We start from the raw sequence: 24,902 nt of genomic DNA, 5'->3' as shown, positions 1-24,902 counted from the left end.
ACCTCTGGCGAGCACATGGAGGGCTGTGCGGCCCAACAAAGAAATGCCACCCCACACCATTACTGACCCACTGCCAAACCGGTCATGCTGGAGGATGTTGCAGGCAGAACGTTCTACATGGCGTCTCCAGACTCTGTCACGTCTGTCACATATGCTCAGTGAGAACCTGCTTTCATGTGTGAAAAGCACAGGGCGCCAGTGGCGAATTTGCCAATCTTGGTGTTCTCTGGCAAATGCCAAACGTCCTGCACGGTGTTGGGCTGTAAGCACAACCCCCACCTCTGGACATCGGGCCCTCATACCACCCTCATGGAGTCTGTTTCTGATCGTTTGAGTAGACACATGCACATTTGTGGCTTGCTGGAGGTCATTTTGCAGGGCTCTGGCAGTGCTCCTCCTGTTCCTCCTTGCACAAAGGCAGAGGTAGCGGTCCTGCTGCTGGGTTGTTGCCCTCCTACGGCCTCCTCCACGTCTCCTGATGTACTGGCCTTTCTCCTGGTAGCGCCTCCATGCTCTGGACACTACGCTGACAGACACAGCAAACCTTCTTGCCACAGCTCGCATTGATGTGCCATCCTAGATGAGCTGCACTACCTGAGCCACTTGTGTGGGTTGTAGGGAGGTCATACAGGCACGTGGAGGCCACACACACTACTGAGCCTCATTTTGACTTGTTTTAAGGACATTACATCAAAGTTGGATCAGCCTGTAGTGTGTTTTTCCACTTTAATTTTGAGGGTGACTCCAAATCCAGACCTCCATGGGTTAATAAATTTGATTTCCATTGATAAATTTTGTGTGATTTTGTTGTCAGCACATTCAACTATGTAAAGAACAAAGTATTTAATAAGAATATTTCATTCATTCAGATCTAGGATGTGTTATTTTAGTGTTCCCTTTATTTTTTTGAGCAGTGTATATATATATATATATATATATATATATATATTTATTAGTGATGAGCGGATTCGGTTTTACTCGGTTTTACTCGGTTCTCAAAACGGCATCTTATTGGCTATCCAAAACACGTGACATCCATGAGCCAATAACATGGCGTTTTGAGAACCGAGTAAAACCGAATCCGCTTATCACTAATTAATATATATATATATATATATGTATATATATATATATATATATATATATATATAAACAGGGATGACGTCCGGCACTCTCATATAAATAAAGCAGCAAGTCTGGGTGACCTTCCAAAGGAAATATAGAATACGGTGTGGCGGATGGCACTCCAGCATATAGAATAAGTCAAGCAAGAGACCAAAGTTGTAGTCAACGTTTCGGAGCTTGCGCTCCTTTATCAAGTCATATATATATATATATATATATATATATATGTATATGCCTCTCAGTGCCTCCCCAGCCAATGACCTCACCGCACTGCTATATTGTAGCATTTTGTATGCAGATTCAGACTCATTTGCATACAAATATACAAATGTCATAAATTAAATTAATTAGCACAGTCCCCTTGTGCATCCTAGTCACACTGTGTTATGACTAGTGATGAGCGGGTTCGGTTCCTCGGGATCCGAACCCCCCCGAACTTCACCCATTTTACACGGTTCCGAGGCAGACTCGAATCTTCCCGCCTTGCTCGGTTAACCCGAGCGCGCCCGAACATCATCATCCCGCTGTCGGATTCTCACGAGATTCGTATTCTATATAAGGAGCCGCACATCGCCGCCATTTTCACTCGTGCTTTGGAGATGATAGCGAGAGGACGTGGCTGCGTTCTCTCAGTTTCTGTGTTCAGTGTGCTGCAAATATCTGTGCTCAGTGTGCTGCAAATATCTATGCTCAGTGTGCTTGCAAATATCTGTGCTCAGTGTGCTGAAAATATCTACGTTCTCTGCCTGAAAAACGCTCCATCTGTGCTGCATTGTAGTATATAGTAGGAGGACAGTGCAGAATTTTGCTGTGACCACCAGTATATATATAGCAGTACGGTACAGTAGTCCACTGCTCTACCTCTGTGTCGTCAAGTATACTATGCATCCATACCTGTGCTGCATTTTAGTTGTGCGCAGTATATAGTAGGAGGACAGTGCAGACTTTTGCTGTGACCACCAGTATATATATATAGCAGTACGGTACAGTAGTCCACTGCTATTCCTCTGTGTTGTCAAGTATACTATGCATCCATACCTGTGCTGCATTTTAGTTGTGCGCAGTATATAGTAGGACAGTGCAGAATGTTGCTGACCACCAGTATATAAATAGCAGTACGGTACAGTAGTCCACTGCTTTACCTCTGTGTCGTCAAGTATACTATGCATCCATACCTGTGCTGCATTTTAGTTGTGCGCAGTATATAGTAGGAGGACAGTGCAGAATTTTGCTGTGACCACCAGTATATATATAGCAGTACGGTACAGTAGTCCACTGCTCTACCCCTGTGTCGTCAAGTATACTATGCATCCATACCTGTGCTGCATTTTAGTTGTGCGCAGTATATAGTAGGAGGACAGTGCAGAATTTTGCTGACCACCAGTATATATATAGCAGTACGGTACAGTAGTCCACTGCTCTACCTCTGTGTCGTCAAGTATACTATGCATCCATACCTGTGCTGCATTTTAGTTGTGCGCAGTATATAGTAGGAGGACAGTACAGAATTTTGCTGACCACCAGTATATATATAGCAGTACGGTACAGTAGTCCATTGCTCTACCTCTGTGTCGTCAAGTATACTACAAAAGTTCATTAAAATGATCCAAAAATCAAAATTAAAAGCGTCTGATGAGAAGCGTAAACTTGCCAATATGCCATTTACGACATGGAGTGGCAAGGAACGGCTGAGGCCCTGGCCTATGTTCATGGCTAGTGGTTCAGATTCACATGAGGATGGAAGCAGTCATCCTCTCGCTAGAAAACTGCAGTGCCACTCCTAGATGGGCCAGGTGTTTGTGTCGGCCACTTGGGTCGCTTAGCTTAGCCATCCAGCGACCTTGGTGCGCCTCTTTTTTTCTTTGCATCATGTGCTGTTTGGGGACTATTTTTTAAATCGGCCATCCTGTCTGACACTGCAGTGCCACTCCTAGATGGGCCAGGTGTTTGTGTCGGCCACTTGGGTCGCTTAGCTTAGCCATCCAGCGACCTTGGTGCGCCTCTTTTTTTCTTTGCATCATGTGCTGTTTGGTGACTATTTTTTAAATCGGCCATCCTGTCTGACACTGCAGTGCCACTCCTAGATGGGCCAGGTGTTTGTTTCGGCCACTTGGGTCGCTTAGCTTAGCCATCCAGCGACCTTGGTGCACCTCTTTTTTTCTTTGCATCATGTGCTGTTTGGGGACTATTTTTTGAAGTGCCATCCTGTCTGACACTGCAGTGCCACTTCTAGATGGGCCAGGTGTTTATGTCGGCCACTTGGGTCGCTTAGCTTAGCCATCCAGCGACGTTGGTGCACCTCTTTTTTTCTTTGCATCATGTGCTGTTTGGGGACTATTTTTTGAAGTGCCATCCTGTCTGACACTGCAGTGCCACTCCTAGATGCGCCAGGTGTTTGTGTCGGCCACTTGGGTCGCTTAGCTTAGCCATCTAGCAACCTTGGTGCACCTCTTTTTTTCTTTGCATTATGTGCTGTTTGGGGACTATTTTTTAAATCGGCCATCCTGTCTGACACTGCAGTGCCACTCCTAGATGGGTCAGGTGTTTGTGTCGGCCACTTGGGTCGCTTAGCTTAGCCATCCAGCGACCTTGGTGCACCTCTTTTTATCTTTGCATCATGTGCTGTTTGGGGACTATTTTTTGAAGTGCCATCCTGTCTGACACTGCAGTGCCACTCCTAGATGGGCCAGGTGTTTGTGTCGGCCACTTGGGTCGCTTAGCTTAGCTATCCAGCGACCTTGGTGCACCTCTTTTTTTCTTTGCATCATGTGCTGTTTGGGGACTATTTTTTGAAGTGCCATCCTGTCTGACACTGCAGTGCCACTCCTAGATGGGCCAGGTGTTTGTGTCGGCCACTTGGGTCGCTTAGCTTAGCCATCAGGGACCTTGGTGCACCTCTTTTTTTTCTTTGCATCATGTGCTGTTTGGGGACTATTTTTTAAATCGGCCATCCTATCTGACACTGCAGTGCCACTCCTAGATGGGCCAGGTGTTTGTGTCGGCCACTTGGGTCGCTTAGCTTAGCCATCCAGCGACCTCGGTGCAAATTTTAGGACTAAAAATAATATTGTGAGGTGTGAGGTGTTCAGAATAGACTGTAAATGAGTGGAAATTATGGTTATTGAGGTCAATAATACTATGGGATCAAAATGACCCCCAAATTCTATGATTTAAGCTGTTTTTGAGGGGTTTTTGTAAAAAAACACCCCAATCGAAAACACTCCCGAATCCGACAAAAAATTTTCAGGGAGGTTTTGCCAAAACGCGTCCGAATCCAAAACATGGCCGCGGAACCGAATCAAAAACCAGAACACAAAACCCGAAAAATTTCCGGTGCACATCACTAGTTATGACTAAGATGCATTTTCAGCAAACAAGACCCGAAAAATACGCCTGACATTAGAAGATTCTATCACAGCCTGGTGTGCCAAGAGGGGCTGTTTAGCGTGAGTCAGGGGCAAATGCAGGATTTTTTATGGGGGGGTTTCCGCACAAAGCATACACACAAACACACACATACACAGAATATGCACACAAGCACACACATAACATACACACACAGCATATACACACTAACACACACAGCATATACACACACAAGCAGCATACACACACACACAAACAAACGTAGCATACACACACACAGCATATACACACAAATACACACATCCAGGTAATTTTTAGTGTGCTGAAGGGAAATTTAGGGGTGGGATTTAACCCCCCCCCCTCTGTGTGTGTTTGTCTGTGACCCCTCCCCCTTTCCAGCACCTGATACATAATTATCTCTAGGAATGACTGAGCAACTACCATTGTTTGTCTGCTTGTGTGCGTGAGGCATTGAATGGGAGCAGTATTTGGAAGGCATGCTGTTCCTTGTAGTGCCAATTGGAGATCCTGGGGGTGGCTCCCGGGTAAGTTAGCTCTTTGTCTGGATGTGCTTTAGTAATAGCCTTTATCATGAGGCCTACTGTGACAAATTACATGGTCCTATGTGGGCACTGCTATTATGCAGTGTTAGGACTGCTGATATCGGAGAAGCCGTGAAGTGGCTCAGCAGCTGAACATGTGTTTGCAAACATGTGTGACTAATTCTCTGAATTTCTATTACCAAATAGGTTCAGGTATGGTTACAGGTAATTTTTAGTGTGCTGAAGGGAAATTTAGGGGTGGTATTTGCACCCCCCCCCCCCTCTCTGTCCGTTTGTTTGTATGTATGTGACCTCTCACCCTTTCCAGCACCTTATACATAATTATCTCCAGGAATGACTGAGCAACTACCATTGTTTGTCTGCTTAAATACACATATCGCATACACACACAAAATATTTTACCAACATGGATTTGTGAAGGATAGATTATGTCAAACTAACTTAATAGGCTTTTATAAGACAGTTAGTGCTAACCTTAATCGGGGTAAAGAGGTGGATGTAATCTTTTTAGACTTTGCAAAGGCTTTTGAATTTCGATACAGTACCTGACATGAGACTTATCTACAAATTAAGAGAATTTGGGCTAGGGAGCACAATATGAACTTGGGTTAGAAATTGGTTGGATAAAAAGGAGCAGTGAGTGGCGGTAAATGGACTGTATTTGAATTGGTCTGAAATACTAAGTGGTGTGCCACAGGGGTCGGTATTTGGACCACTATTGTTTAACATTTTAATAAATGATCTAGAAGTATGTCTAGAGAGTAGAGTACAGTATCAATTTTTGCAGATGATACCAAATTGTGTAAGGTTATAAATTCAGAGGGGGATGCTGAGCCTCTACAGAACGACTTATTTAAATTGGAATCATTGGCAGCAATAGAGAATGTGGTTCAATATAGACAAATGTAAGGTAAGACACTTTGGTAGAAAGAACAAAAATACTACAGGTTGAGTCTCCCTTATCCAAAATGCTTGAGACCAGAAGTATTTTGGATATCGGATTTTTCCGTATTTTGGAATAATTGCATACCATAATAAAATATCATGGTGATGGGACCTAAGTCTAAGCACAGAATGCCTTTATGTTTCATATACACCTAATACACACAGCCTGAAGGTCATTTTAGCCAATATTTTTAATAACTTTGTGCGTTAAACAAACTGTGTGTATATTCACAAAATTCAGTTATGTTTCATATATACCTTATACACACAGCCTGAAGGTCATTTAATACAATATTTTTAATAACTTTGTGTATTAAACAAAGTTTGTGTACATTGAGCCATCAGAAAACAAAGTTTTCACTATCTCACTCTCACTCAAAAGATTCCGTATTTCGGAATATTCCGTATTTCGGAATATTTGGATATGGGATACTCAACCTGTACTAACAAATACTACCTACAAACTAAATGGGGAGAGATTAGGGGATTCTGTATTGGAAAAAGATTTAGGTATTCACATAGATAACAAACTTAGCAGTAGAGATGAGCGGGTTCGGTTTCTCTGAATCCGAACCCGCCAGAACTTCATGTTTTTTTTCACGGGTCCGAGCGACTCGGATCTTCCCGCCTTGCTCGGTTAACCCGAGCGCGCCCGAACGTCATCATGACGCTGTCGGATTCTCGCGAGGCTCGGATTCTATCGCGAGACTCGGATTCTATATAAGGAGCCGCGCGTCGCCGCCATTTTCACACGTGCATTGAGATTGATAGGGAGAGGACGTGGCTGGCGTCCTCTCCGTTTAGAATTAGAATAGATTAGAGAGACACTTGATTTACTAATTTTGGGGAGCATTAGGAGTACTCAGTAGTGTACAGTGCAGAGTTTTGCTGATAGTGACCAGTGACCACCACTTTTATTTATAATCCGTTCTCTGCCTGAAAAAAGCGATACACAGCACACAGTGACTCAGTCACATACCATATCTGTGTGCACTGCTCAGGCTCAGGCCAGTGTGCTGCATCATCTATTATCTATATATAATATTATATATATCTGTCTGACTGCTCAGCTCACACAGCTTATAATTGTGGGGGAGACTGGGGAGCACTACTGCAGTGCCAGTTATAGGTTATAGCAGGAGCCAGGAGTACATAATATAATCCGTTCTCTGCCTGAAAAAAGCGATACACAGCACACAGTGACTCAGTCACATACCATATCTGTGTGCACTGCTCAGGCTCAGGCCAGTGTGCTGCATCATCTATTATCTATATATAATATTATATATATCTGTCTGACTGCTCAGCTCACACAGCTTATAATTGTGGGGGAGACTGGGGAGCACTACTGCAGTGCCAGTTATAGGTTATAGCAGGAGCCAGGAGTACATAATATATTATATAGTGAGTGACCACCAGACACACAGTGCAGTTTATTTAATATATCCGTTCTCTGCCTGAAAAAAGCGATACACACAGTGACTCAGTCAGTCACATACCATATCTGTGTGCACTGCTCAGGCTCAGGCCAGTGTGCTGCATCATCTATATATATTATATATCTGTCTGACTGCTCAGCTCACACAGCTTATAATTGTGGGGGAGACTGGGGAGCACTACTGCAGTGCCAGTTATAGGTTATAGCAGGAGCCAGGAGTACATAATATTATATTAAAATTAAACAGTGCACACTTTTGCTGCAGGAGTGCCACTGCCAGTGTGACTAGTGACCAGTGACCTGACCACCAGTATATAATATTAGTAGTATACTATCTCTTTATCAACCAGTCTATATTAGCAGCAGACACAGTACAGTGCGGTAGTTCACGGCTGTGGCTACCTCTGTGTCGGCACTCGGCAGCCCGTCCATAATTGTATATACCAGTGACCTAACCGTGGTTTTTTTTTCTTTCTTTATACATACATACTAGTTACGAGTATACTATCTCTTTATCAACCAGTCTATATATTAGCAGCAGACACAGTACAGTGCGGTAGTTCACGGCTGTGGCTACCTCTGTGTCGGCACTCGGCAGCCCGTCCATAATTGTATATACCACCTAACCGTGGTTTTTTTTTCTTTCTTTATACATACATACTAGTTACGAGTATACTATCTCTTTATCAACCAGTCTATATATTAGCAGCAGACACAGTACAGTGCGGTAGTTCACGGCTGTGGCTACCTCTGTGTCGGCACTCGGCAGCCCGTCCATAATTGTATATACCACCTAACCGTGGTTTTTTTTTCTTTCTTTATACATACATACTAGTTACGAGTATACTATCTCTTTATCAACCAGTCTATATATTAGCAGCAGACACAGTACAGTGCGGTAGTTCACGGCTGTGGCTACCTCTGTGTCGGCACTCGGCAGCCCGTCCATAATTGTATATACCACCTAACCGTGGTTTTTTTTTCTTTCTTTATACATACATACTAGTTACGAGTATACTATCTCTTTATCAACCAGTCTATATATTAGCAGCAGACACAGTACAGTGCGGTAGTTCACGGATGTGGCTACCTCTGTGTCGGCACTCGGCAGCCCGTCCATAATTGTATATACCACCTAACCGTGGTTTTTTTTTTCTTTCTTTATACATACATACTAGTTACGAGTATACTATCTCTTTATCAACCAGTCTATATATTAGCAGCAGACACAGTACAGTGCGGTAGTTCACGGCTGTGGCTACCTCTGTGTCGGCACTCGGCAGCCCGTCCATAATTGTATATACCACCTAACCGTGGTTTTTTTTTCTTTCTTTATACATACATACTAGTTACGAGTATACTATCTCTTTATCAACCAGTCTATATATTAGCAGCAGACACAGTACAGTGCGGTAGTTCACGGCTGTGGCTACCTCTGTGTCGGCACTCGGCAGCCCGTCCATAATTGTATATACCACCTAACCGTGGTTTTTTTTTCTTTCTTTATACATACATACTAGTTACGAGTATACTATCTCTTTATCAACCAGTCTATATATTAGCAGCAGACACAGTACAGTGCGGTAGTTCACGGCTGTGGCTACCTCTGTGTCGGCACTCGGCAGCCCGTCCATAATTGTATATACCACCTAACCGTGGTTTTTTTTTCTTTCTTTATACATACATACTAGTTACGAGTATACTATCTCTTTATCAACCAGTCTATATATTAGCAGCAGACACAGTACAGTAGTTCACGGCTGTGGCTACCTCTGTGTCGGCACTCGGCAGCCCGTCCATAATTGTATATACCACCTAACCGTGGTTTTTTTTTCTTTCTTTATACATACATACTAGTTACGAGTATACTATCTCTTTATCAACCAGTCTATATATTAGCAGCAGACACAGTACAGTGCGGTAGTTCACGGCTGTGGCTACCTCTGTGTCGGCACTCGGCAGCCCGTCCATAATTGTATATACCACCTAACCGTGGTTTTTTTTCTTTCTTTATACATACATACTAGTTACGAGTATACTATCTCTTTATCAACCAGTCTATATATTAGCAGCAGACACAGTACAGTGCGGTAGTTCACGGCTGTGGCTACCTCTGTGTCGGCACTCGGCAGCCCGTCCATAATTGTATACTAGTATCCAATCCATCCATCTCCATTGTTTACCTGAGGTGCCTTTTAGTTGTGCCTATTAAAATATGGAGAACAAAAATGTTGAGGTTCCAAAATTAGGGAAAGATCAAGATCCACTTCCACCTCGTGCTGAAGCTGCTGCCACTAGTCATGGCCGAGACGATGAAATGCCAGCAACGTCGTCTGCCAAGGCCGATGCCCTATGGCATAGTACAGAGCATGTCAAAACCAAAACACCAAATATCAGTAAAAAAAGGACTCCAAAACCTAAAATAAAATTGTCGGAGGAGAAGCGTAAACTTGCCAATATGCCATTTACCACACGGAGTGGCAAGGAACGGCTGAGGCCCTGGCCTATGTTCATGGCTAGTGGTTCAGCTTCACATGAGGATGGAAGCACTCAGCCTCTCGCTAGAAAACTGAAAAGACTCAAGCTGGCAAAAGCACCGCAAAGAACTGTGCGTTCTTTGAAATCCCAAATCCACAAGGAGAGTCCAATTGTGTCGGTTGCGATGCCTGACCTTCCCAACACTGGACGTGAAGAGCATGCGCCTTCCACCATTTGCACGCCCCCTGCAAGTGCTGGAAGGAGCACCCGCAGTCCAGTTCCTGATAGTCAGATTGAAGATGTCAGTGTTGAAGTACACCAGGATGAGGAGGATATGGGTGTTGCTGGCGCTGGGGAGGAAATTGACCAGGAGGATTCTGATGGTGAGGTGGTTTGTTTAAGTCAGGCACCCGGGGAGACACCTGTTGTCCGTGGGAGGAATATGGCCGTTGACATGCCAGGTGAAAATACCAAAAAAATCAGCTCTTCGGTGTGGAGGTATTTCACCAGAAATGCGGACAACAGGTGTCAAGCCGTGTGTTCCCTTTGTCAAGCTGTAATAAGTAGGGGTAAGGACGTTAACCACCTCGGAACATCCTCCCTTATACGTCACCTGCAGCGCATTCATAATAAGTCAGTGACAAGTTCAAAAACTTTGGGTGACAGCGGAAGCAGTCCACTGACCAGTAAATCCCTTCCTCTTGTAACCAAGCTCACGCAAACCACCCCACCAACTCCCTCAGTGTCAATTTCCTCCTTCCCCAGGAATGCCAATAGTCCTGCAGGCCATGTCACTGGCAATTCTGACGAGTCCTCTCCTGCCTGGGATTCCTCCGATGCATCCTTGCGTGTAACGCCTACTGCTGCTGGCGCTGCTGTTGTTGCCGCTTGAAGTCGATGGTCATCCCAGAGGGGAAGTCGTAAGCCCACTTGTACTACTTCCAGTAAGCAATTGACTGTTCAACAGTCCTTTGCGAGGAAGATGAAATATCACAGCAGTCATCCTACTGCAAAGCGGATAACTGAGTCCTTGACAACTATGTTGGTGTTAGACGTGCGTCCGGTATCCGCCGTTAGTTCACAGGGAACTAGACAATTTATTGAGGCAGTGTGCCCCCGTTACCAAATACCATCTAGGTTCCACTTCTCTAGGCAGGCGATACCGAGAATGTACACGGACGTCAGAAAAAGACTCACCAGTGTCCTAAAAAATGCAGTTGTACCCAATGTCCACTTAACCACGGACATGTGGACAAGTGGAGCAGGGCAGGGTCAGGACTATATGACTGTGACAGCCCACTGGGTAGATGTATGGACTCCCGCCGCAAGAACAGCAGCGGCGGCACCAGTAGCAGCATCTCGCAAACGCCAACTCTTTCCTAGGCAGGCTACGCTTTGTATCACCGCTTTCCAGAATACGCACACAGCTGAAAACCTCTTACGGCAACTGAGGAAGATCATCGCGGAATGGCTTACCCCAATTGGACTCTCCTGTGGATTTGTGGCATCGGACAACGCCAGCAATATTGTGTGTGCATTAAATATGGGCAAATTCCAGCACGTCCCATGTTTTGCACATACCTTGAATTTGGTGGTGCAGAATTTTTTTAAAAACGACAGGGGCGTGCAAGAGATGCTGTCGGTGGCCAGAAAAATTGCGGGACACTTTCGGCGTACAGGCACCACGTACAGAAGACTGGAGCACCACCAAAAACTACTGAACCTGCCCTGCCATCATCTGAAGCAAGAAGTGGTAACGAGGTGGAATTCAACCCTCTATATGCTTCAGAGGTTGGAGGAGCAGCAAAAGGCCATTCAAGCCTATACAATTGAGCACGATATAGTAGGTGGAATGCACCTGTCTCAAGTGCAGTGGAGAATGATTTCAACGTTGTGCAAGGTTCTGATGCCCTTTGAACTTGCCACACGTGAAGTCAGTTCAGACACTGCCAGCCTGAGTCAGGTCATTCCCCTCATCAGGCTTTTGCAGAAGAAGCTGGAGGCATTTAAGGAGGAGCTAACACGGAGCGATTCCGCTAGGCATGTGGGACTTGTGGATGCAGCCCTTAATTCGCTTAACAAGGATTCACGGGTGGTCAATCTGTTGAAATCAGAGCACTACATTTTGGCCACCGTGCTCGATCCTAGATTTAAAGCCTACCTTGGATCTCTCTTTCCGGCAGACACAGGTCTGCTGGGGTTGAAAGACCTGCTGGTGACAAAATTGTCAAGTCAAGCGGAACGCGACCTGTCAACATCTCCTCCTTCACATTCTCCCGCAACTGGGGGTGCGAGGAAAAGGCTCAGAATTCCGAGCCCACCCGCTGGCGGTGATGCAGGGCAGTCTGGAGCGACTGCTGATGCTGACATCTGGTCCGGACTGAAGGACCTGACAACGATTACGGACATGTCGTCTACTGTCACTGCATATGATTCTCTCAACATTGATAGAATGGTGGAGGATTATATGAGTGACCGCATCCAAGTAGGCACGTCACACAGTCCGTACTTATACTGGCAGGAAAAAGAGGCAATTTGGAGGCCCTTGCACAAACTGGCTTTATTCTACCTAAGTTGCCCTCCCACAAGTGTGTACTCCGAAAGAGTGTTTAGTGCCGCCGCTCACCTTGTCAGCAATCGGCGTACGAGGTTACATCCAGAAAATGTGGAGAAGATGATGTTCATTAAAATGAATTATAATCAATTCCTCCGCGGAGACATTGACCAGCAGCAATTGCCTCCACAAAGTACACAGGGAGCTGAGATGGTGGATTCCAGTGGGGACGAATTGATAATCTGTGAGGAGGGGGATGTACACGGTGATATATCGGAGGGTGAAGATGAGGTGGACATCTTGCCTCTGTAGAGCCAGTTTGTGCAAGGAGAGATTAATTGCTTCTTTTTTGGGGGGGGTCCAAACCAACCCGTCATATCAGTCACAGTCGTGTGGCAGACCCTGTCACTGAAATGATGGGTTGGTTAAAGTGTGCATGTCCTGTTTTGTTTATACAACATAAGGGTGGGTGGGAGGGCCCAAGGACAATTCCATCTTGCACCTCTTTTTTCTTTTCTTTTTCTTTGCATCATGTGCTGATTGGGGAGGGTTTTTTGGAAGGGACATCCTGCGTGACACTGCAGTGCCACTCCTAGATGGGCCCGGTGTTTGTGTCGGCCACTAGGGTCGCTAATCTTACTCACACAGTCAGCTACCTCATTGCGCCTCTTTTTTTCTTTGCGTCATGTGCTGTCTGGGGAGGGTTTTTTGGAAGGGCCATCCTGCGTGACACTGCAGTGCCACTCCTAGATGGGCCCGGTGTTTGTGTCGGCCACTAGGGTCGCTAATCTTACTCACACAGTCAGCTACCTCATTGCGCCTCTTTTTTTCTTTGCGTCATGTGCTGTTTGGGGAGGGTTTTTTGGAAGGGACATCCTGCGTGACACTGCAGTGCCACTCCTAGATGGGCCCGGTGTTTGTGTCGGCCACTAGGGTCGCTAATCTTACTCACACAGTCAGCTACCTCATTGCGCCTCTTTTTTTCTTTGCGTCATGTGCTGTTTGGGGAGGGTTTTTTGGAAGGGCCATCCTGCGTGACACTGCAGTGCCACTCCTAGATGTGCCCGGTGTTTGTGTCGGCCACTAGGGTCGCTAATCTTACTCACACAGCTACCTCATTGCGCCTCTTTTTTTCTTTGCGTCATGTGCTGTTTGGGGAGGGTTTTTTGGAAGGGCCATCCTGCGTGACACTGCAGTGCCACTCCTAGATGGGCCCGGTGTTTGTGTCGGCCACTAGGGTCGCTAATCTTACTCACACAGCTACCTCATTGCGCCTCTTTTTTTCTTTGCGTCATGTGCTGTTTGGGGAGGGTTTTTTGGAAGGGACATCCTGCGTGACACTGCAGTGCCACTCCTAGATGGGCCCGGTGTTTGTGTCGGCCACTAGGGTCGCTAATCTTACTCACACAGTCAGCTACCTCATTGCGCCTCTTTTTTTCTTTGCGTCATGTGCTGTTTGGGGAGGGTTTTTTGGAAGGGCCATCCTGCGTGACACTGCAGTGCCACTCCTAGATGGGCCCGGTGTTTGTGTCGGCCACTAGGGTCGCTAATCTTACTCACACAGCTACCTCATTGCGCCTCTTTTTTTCTTTGCGTCATGTGCTGTTTGGGGAGGGTTTTTTGGAAGGGCCCTCCTGCGTGACACTGCAGTGCCACTCCTAGATGGGCCCGGTGTTTGTGTCGGCCACTAGGGTCGCTAATCTTACTCACACAGCTACCTCATTGCGCCTCTTTTTTTCTTTGCGTCATGTGCTGTTTGGGGAGGGTTTTTTGGAAGGGACATCCTGCGTGACACTGCAGTGCCACTCCTAGATGGGCCCGGTGTTTGTGTCGGCCACTAGGGTCGCTTATCTTACTCACACAGCGACCTCGGTGCAAATTTTAGGACTAAAAATAATATTGTGAGGTGTGAGGTATTCAGAATAGACTGAAAATGAGTGTAAATTATGGTTTTTGAGGTTAATAATACTTTGGGATCAAAATGACCCCCAAATTCTATGATTTAAGCTGTTTTTTAGTGTTTTTGGAAAAAAACACCCGAATCCAAAACACACCCGAATCCGACAAAAAAAATTCGGTGAGGTTTTGCCAAAACGCGTTCGAACCCAAAACACGGCCGCGGAACCGAACCCAAAACCAAAACACAAAACCCGAAAAATTTCAGGCGCTCATCTCTACTTAGCAGTAGAACCCATAATAGGAATGATGCAAAAAAGGTAAACAAGGTATTAGCTTGCATAAAGGGGGGAATTGATGCAAGAGATGAGAGTGTTATACTCCCTTTATATAAATCACTAGTGAGGCCACATCTCGAATACTGAGCACAACTATGGGCACCATACTACAAAAAGGATAACCTGGAACTACTGTACAAAAGGTTCAGGGATGGCCAACCAAATTGATTAAGGGGATGGAGATGCTAGAATACGAGGAAAGGCTTGATAGGCTAGGCATGTTTACACAGGAAAATAGGAGAAAAGGACCTAATTCAGAAATGATCGCAGCAACAAATTTGTTAGCAAATGGTCAAAACCATGGGACTAATTCAGACCTGATCGCTAGGCTGCATTTTCGTGCAGCCTGTGATCATGTCTGAACTGGGCATGAGTATGCACTACAATGCGCAGGCGCGTCGGTCTACAGCGACGTGGAACGACGGTCAGTGACAGGATGGTGCGATAAAAGCAATCGCATGGGCGATCGCAAGGTGACTGACAGGAAGAGTCCGTTTGTGGGTGGCAACTGACCGTTTTCAGGGAGTGTCCGGAAAAATGCAGGAGGGACCAGGCATTTGAAGGGAGGGTTTCTCATGTTAGTTCCAGCCCCGATCATCGCATTGGAAGAGTAAGTCCTGGGCTGTGAAGAGACTGCACAAACTTCTGTTTGTGCAGCTCTCTTGCACATGCAAACGCACCTCTGCACATCGAATTCCCCCTCCCCCTGAAGACGGCAACTACCTGATCGCAGGAATGGAAAAAATACACCCTAGCGATCAGGTCTGAATTAGGCCCCATATGCACTGCGGGTGGGGCAGATATAACATGTGCAGAGAGAGTTAGATTTGGGTGGGATGTGTTCAAACTGAAATCTAAATTACAGTGTAAAAATAAAGCAGCCAGTATTTACCCTGCACAGAAACAATATAACCCACCCAAATCTAACTCTCTCTGCACATATTGGCCCTCATTCCGAGTTGTTTGCTCGTTATTTTTCATCGCATCGCAGCGATTTTCCACAAACTGCGCATGCGCAATGTTCGCACTGCGGCTGCGCCAAGTAAATTTGCTAAGAAGTTTGGTATTTTACTCACGGCATTACAAGGTTTTTTCTTCGTTCTGGTGATCGGAGTGTGATTGACAGGAAGTGGGTGTTTCTGGGCGGAAACTGGCCGTTTTCTGGGAGTGTGTGAAAAAACGCTGCATTTTCTGGGAAAAACGCGGGAGTGGCTGGAGAAACGGGGGAGTGTCTGGGCGAACGCTGGATGTGTTTGTGACGTCAAACCAGGAACGAAACTGACTGAACTGATCGCAGTGGCAGAGTAAGTGTCGAGCTACTCAGAAACTGCTTAGAAATTTCTATTCGCAATTTTGAGAATCGTTCGTTCGCAATTCTGCTAAGCTAAGATTCACTCCAAGTAGGCGGCGGCTTAGCGTGTGCAATGCTGCTAAAAGCAGCTTGTGAGCTAACAACTCGGAATGAGGCCTTTATATCTTCCCCCCTGCAGTGCACATGGTTCTGCCCATTTGCTAACAAATTTGCTGCTGCGATCAGGTCTGAATTAGGCCCAAATATTTTCAAATTTTCAAATATAAATTTTCAAATATCTAAGGGGTCAATACACAGAGCTAGTGGGGGATTTGTTCTTGGTAAGATCATCACAATAGACTCGTGGACACCCAATTAGGTTAGATGAGAGGAGATTTTGCACACAGAGACGGAAATGTTTCTTCAGAGTAAGGACAATACGTATTTGGAATTCCCCGCCTGAGAGAGTAGAAATGGCAGACTCAGTCACTACTTTTAAGAATGGGCTAGATAAATTCCTAATGAATAAGGATATAGAGGGAAATGGTGGGTAAATTGTGCACTATAGTAATAGAACAAAATATATTTAAAAAAAACAAAAAACAAGGAGTACTTGAAATAACGGCTAAACATTCACCCCAGTTAAAATTAGTCTTAAAAATATTACAGTGTAGGAGATCACTAACAGGTTGAACTCGATGGACAATTGTCTTTTTTCAACCTCAAAACTATATACACACACACAGCATATACACACAAACATGCACATAGTCTGCACACACTCAGCATATTAGTATCGCAATGCGGTATAGGAGGCCCCCCCGCGATGATGTCTGCCGGGGTCTGCGGGGGTCAGCGGGGGTCTCCGTCACCTCCCAGACTCGGGAGGTAACGTGTGCAGGGAGTCCCCGGGCTCCTCCTCCTCCCCCCTGCAGCCGGAAGGAGACAAGGCTGTGATGCGGGGGAGAAGGAGGAGGGGGGCCGCACCAGCAGCAGCTCAGGTATGCCGGGGGGGAAGGGGTGGTCGTCGTGAGCGGCGCGATGCGGCGGCGGTAAGAGTCCCATAGGCTTCTATAGGGTATCGCCATAAAAAGATGGCGATACCCTATGGGGCGAAAACGCGGCGGTCGGGGGTTAGTACATATGAAAATGCGGTAAAACGGGGGTTTTACCGCATTTTCCCCTATAGTACAGTGGTTCCCATACTGTGTGCCGTGGCTCCCTGGGGTGCCTCGAGACACTTGCAGGGGTGCCTTGGATTGGTGATCCAGGACCAATTCAAAATATTTATGGTCAATATAATAGGCAAAACCAGTGCTGGAGGTCAGTCATAAAATATGGGAACAAACAGAAGCAAATCTTGTCCCTCACCACACAATTGAGCCTAAGGATGACATATAAATACAATTTACTTAATTTAATATTTCTTTCTTAATTTCTCAATAAGAAATTTTTGGCCTAGGGGTGCCGTAAAAAAAATTCTGATACTCTAGGGCGCCGTGATTCAAAAAAGTTTGGAAGCCACTGCTTTAGTAAATCCCGCAGGTTGTATCACCCCAGCTCCACTTCCCAAACAGCAGTGGACAGGCCATGCTGAGAATTATAGTTCCACAGGTTGATTTATTGTTTTGTTACAGAGCTGACTGTCCTTTTGGAGTGTTATGTCATCTACAGTTATTGTAAGTTTTTTTTAAATTTATAAATGCATGTATATATGTGTTGAGGTGTTTAAACTGTAAGCAACCACAGATGATGGCTTTCACCACATATTATCAACGATAAGAAAAAATAAGATTTTACTCACCGGTAAATCTATTTCTCGTAGTCCGTAGTGGATGCTGGGACTCCGTAAAGACCATGGGGAATAGCGGCTCCGCAGGAGACTGGGCACAACTAAAGAAAGCTTTAGGACTACCTGGTGTGCACTGGCTCCTCCCACTATGACCCTCCTCCAGACCTCAGTTAGGATACTGTGCCCGGAAGAGCTGACACAATAAGGAAGGATTTTGAATCCCGGGTAAGACTCATACCAGCCACACCAATCACACCGTATAACTCGTGATACTATACCCAGTTAACAGTATGAAATATAACTGAGCCTCTCAACAGATGGCTCAACAATAACCCTTTAGTTAAGCAATAACTATATACAAGTATTGCAGACAATCCGCACTTGGGATGGGCGCCCAGCATCCACTACGGACTACGAGAAATAGATTTACCGGTGAGTAAAATCTTATTTTCTCTGACGTCCTAAGTGGATGCTGGGACTCCGTAAGGACCATGGGGATTATACCAAAGCTCCCAAACGGGCGGGAGAGTGCGGATGACTCTGCAGCCCCGAATGAGCAAACTCTAGGTCCTCCTCAGCCAGGGTATCAAACTTGTAGACTCTTGCAAAAGTGTTTGAACCCGACCAAGTAACAGCTCGGCAAATTTGTAAAGCCGAGACCCCTCGGGCAGCCGCCCAAGAAGAGCCCACTTTCCTCGTGGAATGGGCTTTTACAGATTTAGGGTGCGGCAGTCCAGCCGCAGAATGTGCAAGTTTAATCGTGCTACAGATCCAGCGAGCAATAGTCTGCTTAGAAGCAGGAGCACCCAGCTTGTTGGGTGCATACAGGATAAATAGCGAGTCAGTTTTCCTGACTCTAGCCGTCCTGGAAACATATATTTTTCAGGGCCCTGACTACGTCCAGTAACTTGGAATCCTCCAAGTCCCAAGTAGCCGCAGGCACCACAGGTTGGTTCACATGAAAACTGATACCACCTTAGGAAGGAATTGGGAACGAGTCCTCAATTCCGCCCTATCCATATAAAAAAATTAGATAAGGGCTTTTGCATGATAAAGCCGCTAATTCTGATACACGCCTGGCTGACGCCAAGGCCAACAGCATGACCACTTTCCACGTGAGGTATTTTAGCTCCACGGATTTAAGTGGCTCAACCCAATGCGACTTCAGGAAATCCAACACCACGTTGAGATCCCACGGTGCCAATGGAGGCACAAACGGGGGCTGACTATGCAGCACTCCCTTAACAAAAGTCTGAACTTCAGGCAGTGAAGTCAGTTCCATTTTGGAAGAAAATCGATATAGCCGAAATCTGGACCTTAATGGAACCCAATTTTAGGCCCATAGTCACCCCTGACTGTAGGAAGTGCAGAAATTGACTTAGCTGAAATTCCTCCGTTGGGGCCTTCCTGGCCTCACAGCACGCAACATATTTCCGCCATATGCGGTGATAATGGTTTGCGTTCACTTCTTTCCTAGCTTTAATTAGCGTAGGGATAATTTCCTCTGGAATGCCCTTTTCCTTCAGGATCCGGCGTTCAACCGCCATGCCGTCAAACGCAGCCGCGGTACGTCTTGGAACAGACAGGCCCCCTGATGCAGCAGGTCCTGTCTGAGCGGCAGAGGCCATGGGTCCTCTGAGATCATTTCTTGGAGTTCTGGGTACCAAGCTCTTCTTGGCCAATCCGGAACAATGAGTATAGTTCTTACTCCTCTCCTTCTTATTATTCTCATTACCCTGGGTATGAGAGGCAGAGAAGGGAACACATACACCGACTGGTACATGCACGGTGTTACCAGAGCGTCCACAGCTATCGCCTGAGGGTCCCTTGACCTAGCGCAATATCGTTTTAGCTTTTTGTTGAGGCGGGACGCCATCATGTCCACCTGTGGCCTTTCCCAACGGTGTACAATCATTTGGAAGACTTCTGGATGAAGTCCCCACTCTCCCGGGTGGAGGTCGTGTCTGCTGAGAAAGTCTGCTTCCCAGTTGTCCACTCCGGGAATGAACACTGCTGACAGTGCTAACACATGATTTTCCGCCCATCGGAGAATCCTTGTGGCTACTGCCATAGCCACCCTGCTTCTTGTGCCGCCCTGTCGGTTTACATGAGCGACCGCCGTGATGTTGTCTGACTGGATCAGCACCGGCCGGTGTTGAAGCAGGGGTCTAGCCTGACTTAGGGAATTGTAAATGGCCCTTAGTTCCAGAATATTTATGTGTAGGGAAGTCTCTTGACTTTTCACTAGTCCTTGGAAGTTTCTTCCCTGTGTGACTGCCCCCCAGCCTCGAAGGCTGGCATCCGTGGTCACCAGGACCCAGTCCTGTATGCCGAATCTGCGGTCCCCTAGAAGATGAGCACTCTGCAGCCACCACAACAGCGACACCCTGGCCCTTGGAGACAGGGTTATCCGCCGATGCATCTGAAGATGCGACCCGGACCACTTGTCCAACAGATCCCACTGGAAGATCCTTGCATGGGACCTGGCGAATGGAATTTCTTCGTAAGAAGCTACCATGTTTCCCAGGGCTCGCGTGCATTGATGCACCGACACCTGTATTTGTATTAGGAGGTCTCTGTCTAGAGACGACAACTCCTTGGACTTCTCCTCAGGGAGAAACCCTTTTTTCCTTGTTCTGTGTCCAGAACCATACCCAGTAACAGTAGACGCGTCGTAGGAACCAGCTGCGACTTTGGAATATTCGGAATCCAGCCGTGTTGTTGTAGCACTTCCCGAGATAGTGCTACTCTGACGAACAACTGCTCTCTGGACCTCGCCTTTATAAGGAGATCGTCCAAGTACGGGATAATTATTTCGCCATTACCTTGGTAAATACCCTCGGTGCCGGGGACAGACCAACGGCAACGTCTGGAATTGGTAATGACAATCCTGTACCACAATTTTGAGGTACTCCTGGTGAAGAGGGTAAATAGGGACATGCAGGTAAGCATCCTTGATGTCCAGTGATACCATGAAATTCTCCAGGCTTGCAATAATCGCCCTGAGCGATTCCATTTTGAACTTGAACCTTCGTATATAAGTGTTCAAGGATTTCAATTTTAGAATGGGTCTCACCGAACCGTCTGGTTTCGGTACCACAACATTCTGGAATAGTAACCCCGGCCTTGTTGAAGGAGGGGTACCTTGATTTCACCTGCTGGAAGTACAGCTTGTGAATTGCCGCCAGTACTACCTCCCTTTCTCCGAGGGCAGCAGGCAAGGCTGATGTGAGGTAACGGCAAGGGGGAGTCGCCTCGAACTCCAGCCTGTATCCCTGTGATACTACTTGCAGAACCTAGGGATCCACCTGTGGGCAAGCCCACTGGTCTCTGAAGTTCCCGAGACGCGCCCCCACCGCACCTGTCTCCACCTGTGGAGCCCCAGCGTCATGCGGTGGACTCAGAGGAAGCAGGGGAAGATTTTTGATCCTGGGAACTGGCTGTCTGGTGCAGCTTTTTCCTTCTTCCCTTGTCTCTGTGCAGAAAGGAAGCGCCTTTGACCCGCTTGCTTTTCTGAAGCCGAAAGGACTGTACCTGAAAATACGGTGCTTTCTTAGGCTGTGAGGAAACCTGAGGTAAAAAAATTTCTTCCCAGCTGTTGCTGTGGATACGAGGTCCCAGAGACCATCCCCAAACAATTCCTCACCCTTATAAGGCAGAATCTCCATGTGCCCTTTAAAGGCAGCATCACCTGTCCACTGCCGGGTCTCTAATACCCTCCTGGCAGAATGGACATTGCATTAATTCTGGATGCCAGCCGGCAAATATCCCTCTGTGCATCCTTCATATATAAGACGACGTCTTTAATATGCTCTATGTTAGCAAATATTATCCCTGTCTAGGGTATTAATATTATCTGACAGGGTATCCGACCACGCTGCAGCAGCACTATTTATGCTGAGGCAAATGCAGGTCTCAGTATAGTACCTGAGTGTGTATATACAGACTGCAGGATAGCCTCCTGCTTTTTAACAGCAGGCTCCTTCAAAGTGGCCGTATCCCCAGACGGCAGTGCCACCTTTTTTGACAAACGTGTGAGCGCCTTATCCACCCTAGGGGATATCTCCTAACGTGACCTATCCTCTGGCGGGAAAGGGTACGCCAGCAGTAACTGTTTAGAAATTACCAGTTTCTTATCGGGGGAACCCACGCTTCTTTACACACTTCATTCACTCATCTGATGGGGGAACAAAACACTGGCTGCTTTTTCTCCCCAAACATAAAACCCCTTTTATGTGGTACTTGAGTCAGACTCCGTGTCGACATCTGTGTCTGCCATCTGAGGTAACGGGCGTTTTTTGAGCCCCTGATGGCCTTTGAGACGCCTGGGCAGGCGCGGGCTGAGAAGCCGGCTGTCCCACAGCTGTTACGTCATCCAGCCTTTTATGTAAGGAGTTGACATTGTCGGTTAATACCTTCCACCTATCCATCCACTCTGGTGTCGGCCCCACAGGGGGCGACATCCCATTTATCGGCCTCTGCTCCGCCTCCACGTAACCTTCCTCACCAACATGTCGACACAGCCGTACCGACACACCGCACACACACAGGGAATGCTCTGACTGAGGACAGGACCCCACAAAGTCCTTTGGGGAGACAGAGAGAGAGTATGCCAGCACACACCAGAGCGCTATATAATGCAGGGATTAACACTATAACTGAGTGATTTTTCCCCCAATAGCTGCTTGTATACACATATTGCGCCTAAATTTAGTGCCCCCCCCCCCTCTCTTTTTAACCCTTTGAGCCTGAAAACTACAGGGGAGAGCCTGGGGAGCTATCTTCCAGCTGCACTGTGAAGAAAAAATGGCGCCAGTGTGCTGAGGGAGATAGCCCCGCCCCTTTTTCGGCTGACTTTGCTCCCGCTTTTTTCATGGATTCTGGCAGGGGTAATTTATCACATATATAGCCCTGGGACTATATATTGTGATGATTTGCCAGCCAAGGTGTTTATATTGCCCTCAGGGCGTCCCCCCCCCCCCCCCCCCAGCGCCCTGCACCCATCAGTGACCGGAGTGTGAGGTGTGCATGAGGAGCAATGGCGCACAGCTGCAGTGCTGTGCGCTACCTTGTTGAAGACTGAAGTCTTCTGCCGACGATTTTCCGGAACACTTCTTGCTTCTGGCTCTGTAAAGGGGCCGGCGGCGCGGCTCCGGGAACGAACACCAAGGTCGGGTCCTGCGGTCGATCCCTCTGGAGCTAATGGTGTCCAGTAGCCTAAGAAGCCCAAACTACCACCAGTTAGGTAGGTTCGCTTCTTCTCCCCTTAGTCCCTCGCTGCAGTGAGTCTGTTGCCAGCAGATCTCACTGTAAAATAAAAAACCTAAAATATACTTTCCTTCTAGGAGCTCAGGAGAGCCCCTAGTGTGCATCCAGCTCAGCCGGGCACAAGATTCTAACTGAGGTCTGGAGGAGGGTCATAGTGGGAGGAGCCAGTGCACACCAGGTAGTCCTAAAGCTTTCTTTAGTTGTGCCCAGTCTCCTGCGGAGCCGCTATTCCCCATGGTCCTTACGGAGTCCCAGCATCCACTTAGGACGTCAGAGAAAAGCTTTTGGAATTGCAGTACTAAAAGACATTGTAAAATTACGGTTCTGCATCTTTGAAGTATTACTGGCCTTCTGTTCATATTCTGTATTGGCTGCAAGTACAGTATGTATTAAGAAAAAGCTTGTGAGGAAGTATTGCTGGTGAGTATTCTGTATATAACTGTTTCTTATTTGTGGATTAGTGTATTTTCTTAAAGGTAGAGGAAAAAGCTGCCTGTTATCTGTCTTTATATGTGTGTAATCAGGGGTCGAAGTGGGGCGGTATACGGCGGTATGGTATACCGCCACTTCTTCCACTGACCTGGAAATGAAGTGCAGCAGGAGACGAGGAAAGTGGCCATCCTGCTGCACATTGTCCTCCCGTCCCTGCTCGGCGGCCGGCGGCTGTGTAGAGCGCTGTACTCGCTCATAGCCGCCCAGCCGCTTACCGCTCACCCTGCTCGGCGGCCGGCGGCTGTGTTGAGCTCTGCACTCGCTCACAGCCGCTCAGCCGCCGCCGCTCACCGCCAGGCTGCTCGGCTCTCCGCGCCCCTGACAGCGCAGCTGGCCAGCTCAGTGTTCCGGACCACGGATGGCCGGCTCCCAGAGTGTCAGTGTGGGGACAGTGTGTGTGTGTGTGTGTGTGTGTGGACACGGGTAAGACCCGGGGTAGGAAGCGGTGTAAATGGGTAAGCCGGGTCAGCCGACCCGGCACCCATTTACAGCATGGCAAACCTCCCGTACCGCAGTGTCCGGCGGGCGGTCGGGAGGCTGGGGGTCACGGCGCACCGTACTGGTTACCATGCAGCGGCTGGGGACATGGCACATGCTGTCTATGCAGACAGCAGCGCCATGTCTGGAGCCTGGAAGCGCCGGAGGCTGCGGGCAGCACAACAGCTTCCAGATTGCTGTGCTTGCCCCTGGCGAGACGCTCCGGAGTCCTGCTCTGCAGTGTTTCCCAGCGCTTGGAGATTACATCATCTCTAAGCGCCGGCCCACAAGACACTGCACCCGGGTGTAGTGTAAACGGTGCCGATCCGGGAATATCCCGGATCGGCACTGCAGTGAATGGGGGGAGTCCCGGGTCTGACCCGGCTTGGAACCGTGTTCCAAATCCTGGGTCAGACCCGGGATTTTGGTGTAAAAGGGTTATAAATGTGGCTGGGTGTGTATTTTTATATATGTAAGTGTGTGTATGCGTGTATAAGTGGCTTTGTGTGTATACCTGAACTGGTCCAAGTGGTGGGGCAATATGATCTTTTTCGCCTCCGGGCGTCTGTTATCAACTTACACCCCTGGCCAGCCGCTCACCGCCGCAAGCCGCTCACCCACAACAAATGGCGGTCAGAGGGACCTCACCGCACCAATGGCTTCCTTATCACCGCCGCTGCCCATGGGTGCCTCCGCCGACCAGTCAGGTAATGTTCCCCTGCTGTCACCCTCTCTCCATGTCGTTACTGTCCCTGTCCCTACTGTCACTCTCTCTCTCCCTGCTGTCATTCTCTCTCTCTCTCCCTGCTGTCACTGTTGTCACTCTCTCTTTCCCTGTCGTCACTCTCTCTCTCACTGTCCCTGCTGTCACTCTGGCTG

This window comes from Pseudophryne corroboree, chromosome 1, assembly GCF_028390025.1.
Source record: "Pseudophryne corroboree isolate aPseCor3 chromosome 1, aPseCor3.hap2, whole genome shotgun sequence".
NCBI lineage: Eukaryota > Metazoa > Chordata > Amphibia > Anura > Myobatrachidae > Pseudophryne > Pseudophryne corroboree.
The sequence above is the reverse complement of the archived record's forward strand: the minus strand, read 5'-3'. Positions refer to the sequence as shown.